This window comes from Octopus sinensis, linkage group LG13 (genome assembly GCF_006345805.1).
Source record: "Octopus sinensis linkage group LG13, ASM634580v1, whole genome shotgun sequence".
Classification (NCBI taxonomy): Eukaryota; Metazoa; Mollusca; class Cephalopoda; order Octopoda; family Octopodidae; genus Octopus; species Octopus sinensis.
In genome coordinates, this window is record NC_043009.1 from 44,381,343 (window position 1) to 44,387,595 (window position 6,253).

Sequence of the window (6,253 nt, forward strand, 5' to 3'; positions counted from 1 at the left end):
TTCACATGCAAGTACACATACACACACACAAACATATACATGCGTGCATACATATATATATATACATACATATATATATATATTCTAAAACGTAAACTAATGCTTGTACAATCCTCTGTACATTGATCTTCTCATACACACACATACATATGCATACACACGTGCACACACACACACACATGCAATCTAGTGGGGAAACTTATCCGTTTAGGGTAAGGAATAATATCGTTTATTTTTCCATACAGAGAGCCACTGCTGCATATTAATCAGTTTACAAAAAAGAAACAACTTTCCCATATATGTTGCTGTCTTTAACAAGTAATGGAAATTACTTGTTTTGAAAGCGCCAAATATATCGGCTTTACTTGGGATTACAGATACCTCTTATTACACTGGCAACATCAACAACAATAACAACATCTACAAAATCAGAACACAGTAGATCAATGAGGACACTTCCTTCTTTGGAGGACTTCTTTTTTTTTTTTACTTTTTTATTTATTTTAATTTTTAATTCATTTTTATTTTTAGTTTCAAAACTTGTAATTGAGGAATTTAATTAGCGAAATAAATTCATAAAAAAATGTAAATTTAAAAAAAAGAAGAAAAAAAAACGAAGGAAAAATTATTGTACAAAATAAAATGTGTTTCTGTGTTTTCATTTATTTATTTATTTTGTCTTTTGGCATAACATTGTGTAGCAGTTTTTATTTTTTTATGGTTGGTAAGTGTTATTTCCTATTTACGTCTATCTGGAAATCAAAGGAAAATGACTAATATTCCTTTCAAACTTTGCTTTTGTGTCCTGGGCATCAGTGTTTTGAAACTGACCTATTTTCCATTATATTTACACAGATTCTGCATTGAATTGCTGAAGCAGAAATATTGTAATAGCAAATATTCTGCTCAATGCCACAGATTTGCTTGTCATTTGCCTGATCTTAACCACTTGAGCATGTCCCTTAGTGGCTGACAATATATGCATCTCCAATCATGAGCAGGTGCAGGAGTGGGTGTGTGGTAAGTAGCTTGTTTACCAACCACATGGTTCCGGGTTCAGTCCATCTGCGTAGCACCTTGGGCGAGTGTCTTCTACTATAGCCTCGGGCCGACCAAAGCCTTGTGAGTGGATTTGGTATACTGAAACTGAAAGAAGCCCGTCGTATATATGTATATATATGTGTTTGTCCCCTCAACATCGCTTGACAACCGATGGTGGTGTGTTTACGTCACTGTAACTTAGCGGTTCGGCAAAAGAGATCGATAGAATAAGTACTAGGTTTACAAAGAATAAGTCCTGGGGTTGAGGGCGGTGCTCTAGCATGGCCGCAGTCAAATGACTGAAACAAGTAAAAGAGGAGTAGTGGGGGAGCATAATAGCCATGTATTGAGAGGGATTCTTTGGGGTTTGAATAAATGTAACAAAAGCAAAGTTTGAAGGAAATCTTAGCCATTTTTCATACTTTCTGGGGGTAAGCAAATAGGAAGTAACAGTTGCCACCCAAGGACAAAAATCACATTAGATAGTGTAATGAAAGAAGAGGATAGGCAGATTCTTATGTCATTCAGAGTGTCTCTAACACAAACAGAAGCAGGATGAAGAAACTATCATGCAAAGTTTACTGCATTTGGAGTGGTACATTAAGATATCACATCCACAGATAAGAGACTTAGTTTTTGAATATTTGTTACAGAGTGAATCTCATGAAAGATACAGGTGGTGTCGGCGGCAAACTGGATGTAGATTAATTTTTTAGTACCAACCTGCCTGGGACCGTGTTTTTGTACTTTCATACAAAAATGGCCTGCCTTAACCCTTTAGCATTTAAACCAAAATATTCTACCTGTTTTATGTTCAAAATGACCAGGTCATGGTTCACTCATCTATCCTACAATGTCATTGTAAAAATAAATAATCACCTTACTGAAATCTTAAAGCCATAAGATAATGCATAATACATGAATAGATAAGCATTACATTTGTCAGAGTAACCTGAATACTAAAGGGTTAAGGTGTTTGTATTTCATTTAGAATCGTTATTTATTTGGTCATTCATTTTTATGTCCATTTTTCCATGCTTGCATGGGTTAGAAGAATATATTATTGAGACATTGTTTCGCAGCTGGATGCCCTTCCTCTCATTAACTTGTGCCTGCTTTTCAAGTGAAGCAATGGTTCTCAACTATTGTCCATATGACCCTTGGGGGTCTATATAAGATCTTGGAGGATCTACTTGATCAAAATAGTAAAATGAGGATCCACAGTATTTTATGGGTCCAATGAAAAATTTTGCAATGTCCTGTGTAATGGCTTGGTTTCTTTCTCTAACATTTTCCAACCACTGAAACATGTTCTCGTGGAGAGTACTACTGCAAGCCTACTCAAGGAGATGTGTCAAAGACAAAATAGGAATTTTGAAAGTATTAATAAAACTTGTTTATAAACAACAAATGGTTATGGTAATCCACCAGGGTAAAATAATTACAAAACAAACATCCATAGGTAAAAAATAAAAGATCTTCCCCATATTGTCGTGTATTCTTATGGCAATTCCAGAAGGCTGGAGGGTCAAATGGCTGAAATTTTACGAGTATAACAACCAACATGAAGATACCAGTCTGAACATCTGTATATTGGTAATGATGCATGAAGAAGGTTAAAATAACATTTACCATTTGAAGCTGTTGAATTTGTTCCAATTTATAACATTTATACTTACTAAATCATTTTACACAAGCTGAAGTCGTTAATTTTTTGCATTTGTCTTATGATACCTTATGAAATATTTTTCTAAATTATTCAACAGTGTTTCTACTCTCTTGCTATAACAGCATCTACACTTAGTTGTTCTCTTCTTTTTGTCTCTTGTATTTGAAATATCAAACTGCTTTCTTACCTTACAGTTAATAAAATGCTATGAATCAGTCATGCTGGGCAAGGTAAACTAAAACAACAAATAGAGTGGGAGTGGGTGACTGTCAAAGATGCTAAATGCAGGTGAACTGTAATGAGATGTTTTACTCTGAAGTCGTTGGTATTTAAATCAAAATGAAACTAAATTTTTATCATAAATTATGTTTATTATATCAATTTCACACACGGATAACATGCATTTAAATATATATGGACATTAGATATTAAATCCATTTAGTTTTCAAGGTATTATTGCTCACATAACATAAATTATGCATATACACTATTACTAGCACTCCATGGGTTACAATGATAAAGGTTCCAGTTGATCCACTTGATGGAACAGCCTGCTCGTGAAATTGATGTACAAGTGACTGAGCACTCCACAGATATGTGTACCCTTAACATAGTTCTCAGGGTGATTCAGTATGTACAGAGAATGTGATAAAGCTGGCTCTTTGAAACACAGAGTACTAATTTTTTTGTTCTGTTCTGGACCCTTCTCTCTCACTGATGATTTTATGATTGTAGGCCAAATACTTCATGTGTGTGTGTGTGTATATATATATATACATACACACATATATGTATATATATTGAGTCATCCCATAAATAATGTGATTTTTTCATACTTATATTTTTCAAAATGAACATAAACAAAGTTCTTTTTTAATCTAAAGTATACTCTCCTTTATTTTCTACAATGCTTTTTTATCTATCTGGTAGATTTGCAAAGCCCCTATTCCAAAATTCACTTGTCCATAACAAAAAATACTCCTCCAGTACTGTTCTGACCTCATCTACAGAATTCATATTTTTTCCATCCAAATAGGTGCAGGAGTGGCTGTGTAGTAAGTAGCTTGCTAACCAACCACATGGTTCCAGGTTCAGTCCCACTGCGTGGCATCTTGGGCAAGTGTCTTCTGCTATAGCCCCGGGCCGACCAATGCCTTGTGAGTGGATTTGGTAGACGGAAACTGAAAGAAGCCTGTCGTATATATATGTGTGCGTGTATGTTTGTGTGTGTGTTTGTCCCCCTAGCATTGCTTGACAACCGATGCTGGTGTGTTTACGTCCCCGTCACTTAGCGGTTCGGCAAAAGAGACCAATAGAATAAATTCTAGGCTTACAAAGAATAAGTCCCAGGGTCAAGTTGCTCAACTAAAGACGGTGCTCCAGCATGGCCACAGTCAAATGACTAAAACAAGTAGAAGAGTAAATGATTTTGAAGATTGCAGAATAAATGATAATCAGATGGGGCAATGACAGAGGAACATAGTGGCCACTACTACAATTTCACCTCGCTTGACATCTTTTCCAAGCATGGCGCATTACCAAAGATCTCAGTCACTCATCACCTCCAATGTTCGAAGGGTGCTTTTTATGCACCACTGTCACGTGACACCACCATCAGTCATGACTATGGTTTCACTTGGTTTGATAGGCTTTCTTAAGCACAGCATATCACCAAAGGTCTCGGTCACTTGTCATTGCCTCCGTGAGGCCCAACATTTGAAGATCATGCCTCACCACCTTATCCCATGTCTTCCTGAGATCAATACATTTTTCACACAGCTGTATATATTTTCTTGTTTGTCATTAGACTGTGGCCATGCTGGGGCACTGCCTTGAAGGATTTTATTCATATATTTTATATATATATATTTCATGGATGATATATTCAACCAAAACATCACAACTGTATTTGTTCAAGTGCTTCAATTCTTTGCATGTACTCAATTGCTGACATTTATCAATGGTTTCTCCCATTGTTTTGATGTACTATTATTTAAACTATTGGCATTTTTTATGACATGGGTATGCTAGTAATAATGATAATTCCTGAAGAAAGTTGTAAGGTACAATGGCTGAAATGTGACTATAAGAACCAAGACAAGGACATTAGTCTAAATATATTAGTGTATGATAATTGTTTCTCATATAAGAACAAGGCCTGAAGCTTTGGGCAAACTTGGTATCATTCAATGATATCAAATCCAGTACTTGACTGGTACTTATTTTATTTTCTGCCCCACACCCAAAAAATAATGAAAGCAAACTTGACCTTGGTGAGATTTGAACTCAGAACATAAACATCCAGAAAAAATATTTCAAGGCATTGTTTTTCTGATAATCTAATGATTCTGCAAATCCACAGCCCTTATATTGTTGGTTTCAAATTTTGACACAAGACCAGTATGATTGGGGGAAGGGGTAATTCAGTTACACTGACCCCAGTACTCAACAGGTACTTACTTTATTGACCTCGAAAGGGATAAAAGGTGAAGTTGACCCTAGCAGCATTTGAACCCAGAACATAAATACATGAAATGCCAATAAACATTTTGCCCAGCATGCTAACAATTCTGCCAGCTTACTGCCTCCCACAGTCCTTATATCATTAGTGTATAATAATAATGATAGTCCTTAATTTTAGAAATTTAGACAATATAGGCATAGGAGTGCCTGTGTGGTAAGTAGCTTGCTTATGAACCACATGGTTCCGGGTTCAGTCCCACTGCATGGCACCTTGGGCAAGTGTCTTCTACTATAGCCTTGGGCCAACCAAAGCCTTGTGAGTGGATTTGGTAGACGGAAACTGAAAGAAGCTCGTAGTATATTTGTATACATATATATATATGTTTGTGTGTCTGTGTTTGCTCCCCACCACCACCAACATCGCTTGACAACCGATGCTGGTATGCTTATGTCCCCATAACTTAGCGGTTCAGTAAAAAGAGACCGATAGCATAAGTACTAGGCTTACAAAGAATAAGTCCTGGGGTCGATTTGCTTGACTAAAAGTGGTACTCCAGCAGGGCCACAGTCAAATGACTGAAACAAGTAAAAGAGTAAAAGAATATTTTTCCTGATTTTTTTGCTTCTGATATTCCAGTATTGCCAGAGTTTAGATAAATATTAGATTGTTGCAAACAAACATGTTAATATCCACACTTCAACTGCAAGCATGTCATTTGGAAATATAAAGAGGTTGTTCACCTTTAAACTTCTTGTCAAGGTCTTAATAACTCTCTATCTCTCTCTCTCCCATCTCATGAAGCAGGTGCAAAACAACCATGTGTGATTTAGGAGTGATGGAAACTATTCAGAAACCCATTTGTGTGGTGTTTCTGTACAATTATTGTGTATATAGACAAACATGCATATATATTTGTATGTGCGTATATGTTTTGTATACTTAGGCACAGGCATAGCTTTTGTGGTACAGAAGTTCACTTATACATAAATGTATGTATATATATATATATATAATAAATTAATAAATAAAACATATGCATATATACACACATATATGTACGTACCTACCTCTACATGTAT